Raw genomic sequence first — 15051 nt, forward strand, 5'->3', positions numbered from 1 at the left:
CGTTGACGCCACTTTTTTCCATGACGAAAACGAGACGATGACGAGATAAAAATGGCTCGTTGATGACTAAAACATGACGAGACGTGTGTGAGTTTTCGTTGACGAGACGAGAATAGACGAAAATGTTAGTGGGTGGTCCGTCAGACGTTTAAAATGCATGACATTTCTGCTTATTGTGCATGCCAATTAAAACCGAAAAAAGTACCTGCCGCTATGGCAAGCCGTTTTAGCATTAAATGCTCTTTGCCATACTAGAATGGCAAGCCGTTTTAGCATTCCATCCTTGTTTGTCTTTTATGTTCTAAAACATTCCTTCATTATTTGTAATTATTGGTGAAAATAGTCGATCCGGAAGCTCACATTGTGTTGAACTATAGATCTGCTATTTTCAGAACTTATAAGTGACACTACCCAACAGCAAAATACTTACTGACCTACATTAATTTGTTAAAAGACTACTTTTTCCCCCTTTTTTGACTAAAAATAGACTAAAACCTTCTTGACTTTTCGTCGACTAAAATTGAACTAAAACTATCACATATAGAAGTGACTAAAATTTGACTAAAACTAATAACCATTTTAGTCCAAAAGACTAAGACTAAGACTAAATCTAAGATGGTTGTCAAAAACAACACTGCACCTGTAGAGGGAGGAAAGGGGACAGTGTGCTGATGCAGGATAAACAGTGTCTGCCATCTGCTGTGATTTCGGTTTACAAGACTTCAGCCTCTAATCTTAAAAAAAACACATAATGATAAGAAGACTTATAACTCTATTTGTGTGATATCTTGTTTATTTATTAGCTGCAATGATGTCTGCTTAACCCTGGAGAACCCAAGAACCCTTTTCTTCTTTGGAAAATTATGAAGTATACATTAAATTACTGCTACAAGTTCACTGAACACCAAAATATCCAATTTTTCAATTTTAACCCTTTATTCCATAATTTAGGATTAGGGCCAAATTTGACCCATTGGGCTTCAGGCGTAGCATATTAAAGAATCACAAAAACAAACAGTGTCAATGCAAACTATTTTAAATTTAGGAAAATAATCAGTCAACCACACAGCTACATTTAACAATGTTTTTTTTTCTTCTTCTTGCATTATTTGTTGCATGTTACAACCGGATTTCTAAAGGAAAAACACTTTGGCCAATGGAAAAAAGAACACAAGGCCAAAATCACAACTGAAAAAAACTTTGCTTATCCAAAAATCTGTTTTGCTAGAGAGAGGAACTCACACTAGACATTGTGGTAGTCTCTGAAACAATTAATTTTTTAGTTGATGCAGAGAGGAACTGCACATTTTTCACAGTGCATTTCAGTTTTGAGGTCCTTGCACACAGCACATCGGAGCGGCCATACACCCTGAAATGATATACTACTTTATTAGTCTCTGGCCTTGTACTACTGAGGTACCTTATTAAAATATATTATACAAATGAAATTATTTCAAGGCTTTATCCAAATACAGGACTGTCACCATTTTTCATCAAAGTCACTTAAAGAACCAATGGGTCATTTTTGACCCGACATTTTTTTAACCCATACACCCAGAGGGTCATTTTTGGCCCATCTTTTTTTGAACTAGCTCAGAGTCCCTAATTTATCCAAAAAGAAAAGAAAATATACTTCTAGGCATTCTGCAAGCTAATACTAAATAGATTAACAAAAAATACACCATTTTACCAACTGCTGGTTTGCTGAGAAGACGACTTTGTTTGGGTAGGTTTCCAGCTCAACAAAACAGCATGTGGTCAGCCATCTTGTTACTACCACTCTGGTACTTGTGAGTTCAATATTCATCCACTAGGTGTCTCTATGCAGGGGCCAGAAGTGGCACTCTGGGCTTTTGAAGTTAAATTTGAAAAATTTGTTTTTGTTTGTTCATTTTGGGTAGCAGCAATTAACAGCGGCCAAAATTGACCCCGTGGTGGAGGGATTCTGGTGTGGCTTGGCTTGGTATTTTCCTCCCACCCACCGTCCCTCCATCTTGTGCCTATTTCTATCTGCCAAGATGGATCAGCCATACCACCGCTGTCTCCTGAAGGAGGGGGTTCAAGATGGCGCTCTAGCAACAAGTGAATGGGTGCGCTCCGCCAACTCGAATAGTTAAAAATAGCTTGTGGTGCATTTTGAAACTGGCTTTTTTACTTTGTTTAACCTAGAAGAGTATTTAGACAATAACTGCCCTTGAAGTGAATGTGACACAATGGGCAAATCCGAAAAAAGGAAGAACAGGAGTGCGTCTCAGGTGAAAGCTAATCCGGCTAGTGAAGCAAATACTGCAATGCCGCAAGTTTCTGAGTCTTCAAGTTTAGTGACCGAAAATTTACATGATTATGCCAAAATAGACATGGACTCTGACGAATTTATGTTATGTTTACACACTCTAAAAAATGTTGGGTTGTTATTTTAACCCAACTGCTGGGTTAAGCCTGTTGGGTCATTTAGTTGGGTTGTTTTGCTCAGTGTTGGGTTGTTTTTGTGTAACCCAACATTGATTTTATCGCTACCTTCGCGGCCATTTTGAATCACCTCAGGAATCGCCTCAGGAACAACCGTCCTTGTGTGGGTTTGATCAGGGTTGGAGCTAAACTCTGTAGCGCATTGGACCTCCAGGGTAAGATTTGAGGAACCCTGGTGTACAATATTAGTTTCATACATTAAAAACCCACAAACATACCTTTTCTGTCGTCGCTGAAGGACGGTTGTTCCTGAGGCGATTCCTGAGGTGATTTAAAATGGCCGCGAAGGTAGGGCTTGGCTCGTCGAGTAGGGGGAGTGGCTTACTCTCTTAACTGTCACTTGATTGGATAAAATCAGTAACCCATTGTTGGGTTACACAAAAACAACCTAGGTAAATAAAACAACCAAACGTGTTGGGTCAAAGATTTAACCCAACAAGGTCAGATTCTTTGGAAAATATGATCGGTGAAAATATAAGAGCGATTACTTCCATGAAGGAGATAATCACTGAAAATACCAGACAAATTACAAATGTGAAGGAAGCTGTCGAATTTATGAGTGCTGAAAGTCTGAAGGCCAAGTACGGAGTGGTGGAATCTACGCTGGGCAAAATGGAGCAGAATACCATGGAGCAAGACAGAAGGCTGTCACAGCTGGAAAGTTACTCACGACGGTGGAATCTACGACTGTATGGTATTCCAGAAAGCTTTTGTTAGATCACGGAAAAAATGGTTGGAAGAAGGTGAACAAAATTCTTCTTATTTTTTTAGATTGGAAAAGCAACAAATAAAAAAAAAATTGATTGAAAAGCTTATAATTGATGAAACACTCTGTGAAGACCAAAAAGTTATCGCTAATTTTTGTGCCAAATTTTATAATGATTTGTATACATCTAATTTTCACAAACAACATGTTCTCGATTTTTTTGAATCTTTATCAGACATAAATAAATTGAGTAATGCTGATCAAGTCTTTTGTGAGGCTCCAATTACTTTAACAGAAGCGGAGGAAGCAATTAAATCATTAAAATTAAACAAATCACCCGGCACAGATGGCCTCACATCAGAATTTTATCATATGTTTAATAAAAAATAGCTCCCTTCTTGTTAAATGTTTACAAGGAAAGTGTAAATAAATCTTTTCTTCCACCCACTTTATGCCAAGGTTTGATTACTTTAATTCCCAAGCCAAATAAAAATCCAAATTTATTAGATAATTACCGTCCTATAACGTTGTTAAACAACGATTACAAAATAATTGCTATAGTATTAGCTAAAAGATTAAAAGGTATATTACATTCTGTCATTGATGAAACGCAATCGGGCTTTACGCAAAATAGACACATATCGAATAATATAAGATTAATATTAGACATTTTGGATTATTCTGACATAATTAATGAAGACAGTTTCATCTTTTTCTTGGATTATTATAAAGCCTTTGACACTTTAGAACATGGTTTTTTATTTCAGGCCCTTAAAGAAATTGGTTTTGGTGATATATTTTGTAATATGGTTAAAATGCTGTATAAAAATGCAAATAGCTCAATTAATTAAGGCCGTGGTACCTCTCCAAGGTTTTTTTTAAACTGTGGGGTTAGGCAGGGATGCCCTGTATCTCCTTATTTGTTTTTAATTGCAGTGCAATTTCTCAATTTGTACATTAAAAAGAGTAATCTAAATGGAATTACAATTGGAAATGTAGAATTAATTATCACTCAACTAGCTGATGACACAGCATTGTTTTTAAAAGATTCATCCCAAGTTTCAGTAGCTTTAAATACTCTTCAAGCTTTTTCCAAAGCTTCTGGTCTAAAACTTAATATAGATAAATGTGAATTACTGCCCATTAAAAACTGTTGTCTTTCTTCAGTCTGTGGTATAGTGGTTAAAAACACAGTAACATACCTTGGCATAAATATAACTAAGAATAAAAACAGATGTGATGTAAATTTTAATCCAATCATCACAAAAACAAAGAAAAAATGTAAATTTTATCACGTCTCTCGTATGCTGCACAATCTCTGTATGTAGATAAGACTACATGTAAATTGATTGATAGAACTTTAACAGACTTTGTCTGGAAAAACAAATGCCATTATATGAAAAAGTCTGTTATACTAAATCCATATAACAAAGGTGGCCTAAATTTTATAGATTTCAATTCTTTAAATTATGCTTTTAAAATAAATTGGCTTAATCAGTATTTGAAAAATCAAAATTCAATCTGGTATATCTTTCCACAGCAAGCATTTTGCTTTGTTGGAGGTATTAAATTTTTGTTGATGTGCAATTATAACATATCCAAAATTCCGGTTAAGCTTTCAAATTTCCATCAACAGGTACTTTTGGCCTGGGCTTTAATATATAAACACAATTTTACCCCCCATAGATTTTTTATTTGGAATAATCAAAATATTTTATATAAAAATGGATCTTTATTTCTTAGTCAGTGGTTTAATAATGGTTTGATTTTGGTGAGTCAGTTATTTAACAATAGAGGTTTATTAATGACTTCAGGAATTATTATGATCTTCAAAAATAGCAATTTCTCCCCTATTAAAAATGCTTCTTTTTCTGACCCATTAGAGACAACTATAGGTAAAATATGTTTTTCTGTTAAAAAAGATAGAAATTACAAAATTAGGTCTCTTTTCATTGAAAAAAGTTTTGTCGCCTGTCATTCCTTATTGGAATAGTTTATTTAGAAATTTGTATTGGAAATAATATGGTCTTTACAACAGAGGTTTTTTTCTTACTAATAAAGTTAAAGAAGTATCTTTCAAACTAATTAACAAATTTTACCCTGTTAAACTTTATATGAAGAAATATAAGGGTAATATTGATATAAAATGTTGATTTTGTCAATTTCACACTGAAACTGTTTTTCATTTATTTTGGACGTGTCAGTATACTGTACAACTCTGGGAAAATATTGGTTTATTTATTAAGAATAATATCCAGCGAGATGTACCTATTACTTTTAAAGAAATCATTTTAGGACATTATGACTCTGACTCAACTAAAAGGAATGCTTGTTTAGTTATGAACTTAATTTATTTTCTTTGTAAATTTTATATTCATAAATGTAAGTTTACTAAAAACAAACCACATTTTCTTGTTTTTTTTGAACGAATTTAGAATTTATCTAAATACTATTTCGTTGTCACAGAATAAGAAAGCTAGAAGAACTATTTCATTTTGTAATGACTTTGATTTGTATAATGTAATTAACGCTTAGGTGTCTTACCCTCAAGTTTTTATATTTTTGTCCTTTGTTTTTTTTCTTTTTTCTTTTGGTTGTTTCTTTCTTCCATGATTTATCTGGTATTCTTAACACTGTCATTTCAGTTGATATAATGCGTCATGGCTGGAGGTCGGTTGTTAACATGAAAAACAGTAAAAAGGTGCTCGCATGGAACTTGCAACACAGACAGTCAATACCCAGACAGGCTGGGCGATATACAGTTTCACCCGTTGCCTAACCCGGCCAGCAATCTGGAGAAGTGTATGAAACGGATACATTTGTGTGGACGGCCTCACCAGCAACTGAGCATGGACAAGCTGAAAAATTATTCCACAGCCAAACACATTCATGTGTGTTTAGAGGTAATACAATACAATTATGCACCTTAACATCAGGTGTTTATTTTACATAAAGAAAAAGCAAAGAATAACTTTTAAAAATGTTAAATCTATATATGGCATTGCAAATTACAATTATTATGTGTCATATAGCCCGCTAAGCATATTATTTTGTTAATAATGAATGTATATATCACATATGCAGGGATTTTAATGGATATTACAGGAGAGATGGTAACAGAATCATTAATGGAGGATACCACTGCAGAGGAATAATAAGAAGTTTAACTTGTATAGCGCCTTTCCCAAGCTCAAGGATGCTTCACAATAACAAAGCAATATAAGGAATCAATACATACATCAATGGACAGTAGACATTTGGCAAGTCCAAAACATCATTGTCTGTTTTATAAACGGAAGCAGTTCAGTCCGGTTATTGATCGAAGACACAGGAGCAATGAGTAGGGTTGCCAAATTCTGGAAAATTTTCTGGAAAATTTCCAGGAAGATTCCAAAAAATCCTGGATCGTTTCTAAATTTCCGGTAAATCTACAAAAATCTGGAATGTTACCGAAATTTATTGGAAATTTTCCACATTTTTGCAACACGAGCCATAACAGAGAAAGATCACCCTCCCATAGATGAAAGGCCTCATTCATATGTGGAAATAAATCAGATATAAATCGAATATGTGCCAATGCGACTGTCATGTAAACAGGCAGATTGGATTCTCAGAGCCATTGTGTTCTGTACGTCATTAAAATTGCTACAATTTGGTACTTCTCCGCGGTTTAATGACGTCTTATGTTACCCTCACTGGCAAAATGAGTGTTTTAGGTACAGGCAAAATGATGAAAAGTGAAAAAATGTCAGTAGAGGTTTTCACAAAAATTAGTTTATTAAGCCTCCGTCTAGCGATCCCAAATGCTCAAAATAGAGATTAGACATCTAAAAGTTTATTTATTTGTACATTTACTGAGAGGATTACCTTTTTTTCTGCTCGCTTCTCACGTTGACTGACACCAAAAGTGTGCGCATAACGCGCTTCCGACTGCGCGCAAACCCAATAAATACACATTTACACAGAATTTCAGTATTCACCGGTAATCTGTTCTGTCTTAAGTGAACGTTTGGGGAACTATTGGGGAAAAACATCTGATGTGTAACATTAAATTTGATTCCTGCATTACATATCTGTAGAGTTGATAATTTATTTATTTCTAATAAACACATTTGAGTATTTATTTTTTTCTCAATGAATATAAGAATGGACCAATCAGATCATCTCCGATTACATTCATTTCCAGGGAGAATGTTATGTAAGCGTGAAGTGCTTTTGGATTGTTTCATTTCTTGTTCATTTACTGTACATTATTCCAGCATAATGGATAACTTGTTGAAAATTTATTTAGTTACAAGTAATTGACCAATTTCCACCCAGTTTCAAGTGATTTTCTTTCCTGTTTCCTTTAACATGTAACTCTATCTGTTTCTTCCAAGTAAAAAGAATAAATACCTCCATTCACGCCTCAACAAATCATGAACTCATGTTAGTTAATGACTAGTTAATAATGAGTTTGATGTTACAAATTACAAAAAAATGATCCCTAAAGTATTAAATACTACAGATTGGAATCTAGTACAATGACCAAAGATGAGTTAAAATGTTAAACAGAAGTACAAATCAACCATCATAAAAGTAATGGATTTATTGAAGAAAAAACAAACACTGGAGTAAAGCACAACAAATATAAAACTTCAAATTAAACATAAACATTTCCAAATATCAGTGACCTTAGTAAAGCATAAATGCCTACATAAACACTGTTGTTAAATTTGCAGTGAACCCATTTAACATATGCTTATAGTACTATCTGTGTATACACAAACATGTCTATACACACACACAGATAAGTTTGATTAAACATTTATATATGAACATATACATTTTTTATAACATTTATAAGATTAAATGATTTAACAAAATCCTCAGTTACCATTCCTAACAGCTACAGCATGCTTATTCTTCTTTAATTTTTTATTTATCTCTAGTAGGTCATTAGCTGCTTTCATTTTTTGAATCACATCCTTGTTGGCCTTTTCTTTACACAGAGACAGACAGTTTTCAGCAAACTTCTGGATGCTGTCTCCCTTTTTGAATATTTCCCTCAGCTTCCTGAATGCTTCTAGATAGCTGCTGCTAGCTCCGCAATTGGAGCCCTTTCTGTCAACATTAAGCCTGTTGTAGGCCTCTGCCTTACTGTTTTACAAGCTTTAATACCTTGTAATATCTCTTCATTGATTCTTCTGGGGTGTGCACTGAAAATAATAATAATAAATAAATAAACATTTTTAATATGGGTGACCACCAAATTACTTATCTTAAGCAAAGGACTAACATGAGTTAATGATTTGTTGAGGCGTCTTTATGTCATGACTTTACCTGAAGGGGCCTGTAGTGATTAACTCCCTGCTGAAAAAAACAGCAAATGCTGGTTAGGTATGTTTTAGTGCTGGGATGCTGGTTTTAGCTGGTTTATGCTGGTCCTTTGCGGGTTTATGCTGGTCCTTGACCAGCAACATGACCAGCATAAACCAGTAAATGACCAGCATAAACCAGCAAAGAGCCATCATAAACCAACAAAGGACCTGCATAAACCAGCAAAGGACCAACATGAACCAGCAAAGTGCACGCATAAACCAGCAAAGGGCCAGCATAAACCAGAAAAGTGCCAGCATTAACCAGCAAAGGACCAGCATTAACCAGCAAAGGGCCAGCACAAAGGACCAGCATAAACCAGCAAAGGACCAGCATTAACCAGCAAAGGACCAGCATTAACCAGCAAAGGGCCAGCACAAAGGACCAGCATAAACCAGCAAAGGACCAGCATTAACCAGCAAAGGACCAACATAAACCAGCAAAGAACCAGCATTAATCAACAAAGGACCAACATAAACCAGCAAAGTGCCAGCATTAACCAGCAAAGGACCAACATAAACCAGCAAAGGACCAGCATTAACCAACAAAGGACCAACATAAACCAGCAAAGGACCAGCATAGGGCCAACATAAACCAGCAAAGGACCATAAAAAAAAATGTAAGAGATTTATACCTTTCGGGGCAGAGGTGGTAATTTTACTAAACTTTTATTTGTGTTTGCGTACAAAAGACTCTTGTTTATTTTAAGTAAGAGCTCTTCAGTCAGGTATTCATGTGTATGCAGCGATGTACTAAACCCAAAACACTAGAGGGAGCTCTTGCAAAGAAAGATCTGCTGGAATGCATTTAACCATAATATAGTTTATGCAGAAATGAGCAGAGCACGCCAAGATTGAGAGGCTCGATTTCTAATCGCTGTGTATTCTTTATTCTCTATTTTCTTTTCTTCAGGTAAGGTTAATCTCATATATAACAAGTTAAAGGAGTACATGAACAGTTTTCAGTCACACTATTATGTGTTAGGTGAGTTTTAAGTACGAAATAATCTGTGAATCATCCGTGAATAAAGTGGTAAGTCTGTAAATGAACCAGATATTGGTACTATGTATAGAAATGAAAATATTTGTTATAAAACGTAATGTTTATTTTTGTTACTTGTGTTCATGTAGTTGAACAAGGCAGTTATGTGTAATGTGAGTTCATTAACACATATGGAGTTTATTGGTGTCCGCCATTTTGAGTGATTGTAGACTCCTGTGTTCATGAGTTAACGCAGTGGTTCCCAAACTTTTTCTGCCGGGCCCCCCTTTTGCAGAATAACAAAAATTCAAGCAACTTCTGAAGGATTTATTTGAAACGTTATAATTAAAATTCAGTGTGTGCCATCTTACAAAAAAAAAACAAAAAAAAAAAACAAGGAACTAGTGACTTTTACAGTAGAAACATTAAAAAACATTTACAATTTTTTTTTATATGTAACAGCATTCTTTTTTTTTTAACAGATTTTCTCAAACTGGCCTATGCCCAAAAATGAACATTTATGAACTGCAGGGTTTAGACTTATTTACTAGTCTCACAGTCTTTTCAGTGACTGGGGTGAGCTTGCTTTGTGCTGCAGATCCTCTCAAATCGGGGATGCAGCTGTGAGACTGCCACTCTTAGCTCATTTTCAATGTCCAGCTTTGATCTGTATTTTGTCTTGAATGAGGCAACTGCTGAAAACCCTATCTCACATAGGTAGGATGTGGCAAAAGGAAGGAGTATTGCCAGGGCTCTCCTGCCTAGCACTGGGTAGTCTTTTTCCACTCCAATCCAAAATGCAGCCAGTGCCTTGGACTTAAACTGAAGCCTCGTTGACATCAATGAACTGTTCCTGTTCCACTGTGCTGAAGTCAGAGGGTGGTATTGCACTGAAGGGGTCTCGAATCCAATCATATATTGCAGGATCTTGCACAGGGAAATACCTCTGGAAATGTTTTTGTAGGGCAGAGATATGAGTTGTCATGCATGGGATCACTGTGTTTTGAAGTTTGTTCACCTCAATGAATGATTTCAAGTTCTCAAATGAGTCTATATTCCCTTCTTTCACTTTCTGCTCCCACATCTCCAGTTTTCTTGTGAAGGATGTGATTTTATCTGCCAGCTGGGGAAGGTGTGTGTTGGTGCCCTGCATCTGCAAATTTAGTTCATTTAGTTTCTGAAACATGTCGCTTAGGTATGCCAGTTTCATGAGGAAGTTGTTATTGTTGAACTTATTGGCAAGTCCATGTCCCTCTTCTTCCAAGAAGATTCTGATCTCATCCCGCAATTCAAACACCCTGGATAAAACTTTGCCACGCGACAGCCAACGGGACTCACTGTGGAACAAAACTGCTGTGTGATCAGATCCCATTTCCTCACACAGTGCGCAAAAAATCCGTGCTTTGACCGGTCTTGTTTTGATGTAGTTTACGGTGGCGATAATATCTGTCATTACATCGTTCAACTCGGGACTCATCTGTTTAGACGCTAGCGCCTCCCGGTGTATCATACAGTGTGTCCATTGCACATCTGGGGAAACGCGCTTGATTAATGCTTGAAGACCTCCTCGTCTACCGGCCATTGCCTGAGCTCCATCTGTGCAGATCCCCACACAGTCGTCCCATTTCAGATCAGCCTCTTTCAAGTAAGTGTCAATTATGTTGAACAGTTCGTCTGCAGTGGCTCTTCTAGTTACAAGTTTGCAGAAAAGCAAATCCTCCCTCAAATCATCGGCATCAATGAATCTGATGTATGTTATCAATAAACAGTCTTTGTTACTGTCAGTTGCTTCATCCATCTGCAGGGCAAAACGGTTGTCTCGTATCTTGTTGTTAAGCTGCTCCTCTATATCTTTTGACATATCATAAATGCGCCTCGCGATAGTGTTGTTTGACAGAGGAATAGCCTTTAGTTTACTAGCTGTTGCGTCATCAATCATAGTTGAAACCATATCAATAGCAGCAGGAAGTATTAATTCCTCAGCTATAGTGTGCGGCTTCTTACACTGAGCCACTCTGTAGGCCACTTTGTAGGAGGCGAGTTGGGCATTTGAAGGCACGGATGCTGCTTTAGTAAAGCGACTCTGTTGGGCACGACAGTTGAGCAGTTTTCTTCTGAAAAAATCAACTGGCTTATCTTTGTGTTCCTGATGCGACGTTTCTAAGTGCCGTTTTAACTTGTTCGGCTTCATACTGTCAGATGCTAATATTTTGAGGCACACAACACACTGTGGTCTCTCTTCATCACCCACCGTTGTACTGGTAAATCCGAGTGCGAGATATGCCTCATCATATTTTCTTCGCTTTGTTGTAGTTGCGATCTTTGAAGTAGATTCATCATCCACTTTACGTTTACCTGGCTCTTGATGTCTTTTCAAAAATTTATCCATGCTTAGAGCAGAACTACTATGGGTCGTTCATTGATAATTTTACTCGGCTAACGGCAATTCTCATTTCTGATATCAATTGCACCATCTAGTGGTCAGTTATTTTACGACAAAACCGCTACAACTGATAACAGACAGCTGCAGCGGGTACTGCGAGTCGTCTTGAGGTAATAAAATATGATGAAATTCATATTTTGTGTTAAGTTATTTACATATGTGGCAAGTAGCCGTATAATAAGGAAGATCATTTTACAGTGGGGTCTTGTATCACCCTTAAAACGTTTCTTTTTACATAAAAATCTAGGGATTTTTGGCCGAAACTGAAACTGCTTTGTCATCATTTTGCGTATAAATAGCACGACTTTGCAATAGCGTGTAATACATATGCCAAAGTCCAATTTTGCGTGCATATTAAACGCCAATCCTTCCCATTAACTTAAATGGAGAGAGGATGCGTACAAATACCACGCATCATCTTATATATTTATATATATATATATATATATATATATATATATATATATATATATATATATATATATATATATAATCTTTTAGAGAACAGGATAGACAGGATAGTCAAAAATGAAAGCGCACGGGTTCACACAGTTTGTGTGAATCTGGCGATAGATCGCGCATCCACTGACTTAGTACGTTCTGATGAAAGGTTATATATAGGCCATGGCTAAACAGACGTCTTACCGGAGAAAATTTATTTGCGTGGACTTTTCCGTTGAGCATAAGCGGTACACGAGTGGAGCATTCATATGGGCAGTGAGCAACTCAACGGAACGCACATTCGTAGAGCGGAATACTGATCAGAGCGTCACAAATTGAGCAGTGCGCTCTGAATACTGCCGGGCGGCGCGGCAGATAGTGTCGGCCGTTTATCTCTTTCGAATCTCTATAAAAATCGGCTGACTGTACACTAGCCTTGCCGCGCCCCCCCTAGGGGTCGCGCCCCCCAGTTTGGGAACCACTGAGTTAACGAAAACAGAAGGGAGGTAATACTGTTCATTTAGTGACCCTGCTGAAAAAAAAACAGCTAAAACCAGCCTAGGCTGGTTGGCTGGTTTAAGCTGGAAGTAGCTGGTTTAGCTGGTCTCCCAGGCTGGTTTTAGCTGGTGGTTTTCCAGGCTGGAAAAAAGGCCAAAACCCCTCTAAAACCAGCCTGCCGACCAGCTAAAACCAGGCTGGTTGACCAGCTAAAACCAGCCAACCAGCCTAGGCTGGTTTTAGCTGGGTTTTTTTTCACCAGGGGAACAAAAGAGTCATGAAATGTGACACAGGAGAAAATGATCATTGTCATGGTTAATTCATAGAATGTCTTTTATGCTTTAACTGAGAATGTACATAATCCAAATTAGTTCAAACTGAGTTTAAAATTGTGTTACTGAGCAAAAGGTATGTTTACATGCTTAATGGAAGATGCAAGTGAATGTTTACATTTAGTTAGTGAACAACAGAGAATGTTAAAGTATTTTGCAAAGAAAGATCTGCTCGAACGCATTTAATCATAACATAGTTTGTGCAGAAACGAGCAGAGGACGCCAAGATTGAGAGGCTCCATTTCTAATTTTATTTTCTTCAGATTCCAATACTTCATGCATCTTCTAATAAATGATGCTGATATTGTGTCTGTCAGTTCTTCCTCTTCTGTATTGATCTTTTGACATGCGCACAGTGCACGAACACACGATTCCTGCCATGTTTTGTGGTCCAGGGTCAATAATTGTTTTAAAAACTGCGTTTATAAAGGTAATATTATAAACAAACTTGTTTTTACAAACATCAAAAATAACACACTTTGCATGCACATATCACCAAATTCTGGGCCCCTATTTACAAAACATCTTAAAGATAAAAGTAGCCCATAACTTTAAAATTAATGGGTGTGTCAATCCTAAAAATTTTAGGACTCCTAATTTTTGCTCTAATAGTATTTCACAAAGCCTTGTGTTAAGAGGAGTGAAGAGGACTCCTAAGTCACGAAGACCAAGTCATAAAACTATCCCAAAATGGCTGTTGCTGCCAATCTGCCTCGGAAAAGAAACATTTGACGATAATGGCCTTTTAAAAAGGTATCGTCTTAATCGCGAAGGTATTATGACTGTTGTAGAACTTGTCCAGGACGCAGTCACTTCACCAACAATCAGAAACCATCCAATAACATCACAGATCAAGGTTTTGACAACCCTACGATACCTGGCCACAGGTAAAATGCAGCTATGCAGTGCAGATGAATTAGGTATTTCTCAGCCATCCGTCAGCAGAATATTGCATTAAACAATAAACGCCCTCTGTCGACCTCACATCATCTGTCAATATATATACTTTCCGCTTGACATTCGCCAACTACACAGAAACAAAGCCCAATTCATGGCCATAGCTGGATGACCTGGTGTAGTTGGTGCTATGGATGGGACACATGTCCGAATCATTGCACCATCAGAAGATGAGCACGCATTTGTAAACAGGAAAAAGTTCACAGCATTAACACGCAGGTGGTTTTTGATGCCAGTTACAAAATTATGGACATTGACGCCAAGTGGTCAGGATCAACACACGGATCCCGGATCCTACAGGAGAGTGGCTTGAGGCTGCTGTTTGAGAGGCATCATGTCCCACCTGGATGTCACTTGGGTGGGGGACAGTGGCTATCCATGCAGGACATGGCTTCTTACGCCTTACATCAACCCACAACCAGGACCACAGTTGAATTACAACAGGTAAGCCAACAAAATGCTTGCTTTCTTTTTGAAATTATAGTTACGTTCAGTGGTGTTAGTGGTGCCTGCAGAAGTGGGTATATTATGGAGTCAGATCAGGGCCATATATATCTGCAAAATAAAACAGGTTTTGCAAATAAAATTAGAGTACTGAGAAAAAAAGTGTTTTGCAAGTAAAAAAAAAAATTTGCAAAAGAAAAGTTAATCACTAAGAGAAAAAATAAAGTTTAGCAAAGTAAAACTTCAGCAGCATTGACTTTTTCAGTCATCCGTTCTTTCCTTTGCGCTTAATTTTTCTTTGCGCCTCGCTTTGTGTCCCTGATTTAACGTGGGGGAGGGGTCAAGGGGTTGGGGTGATGAACGCTTTCTTCAAGTTCGCTACATAGACAGATAACTATATGTAACTATGTGTATCAACGCGT

The 15051-nt window shown here is 37.0% G+C and overlaps 1 pseudogene; it reads right to left on the reverse strand.

Annotated features, from left to right (window-relative positions):
- Positions 1-15051, reverse strand: part of LOC141338782 (uncharacterized) — a 551053-nt pseudogene that overhangs the window by 509247 nt on the left and 26755 nt on the right.

The sequence above is a fragment of the Garra rufa genome, chromosome 1 (genome assembly GCF_049309525.1).
Source record: "Garra rufa chromosome 1, GarRuf1.0, whole genome shotgun sequence".
NCBI classification, from domain to species: Eukaryota; Metazoa; Chordata; class Actinopteri; order Cypriniformes; family Cyprinidae; genus Garra; species Garra rufa.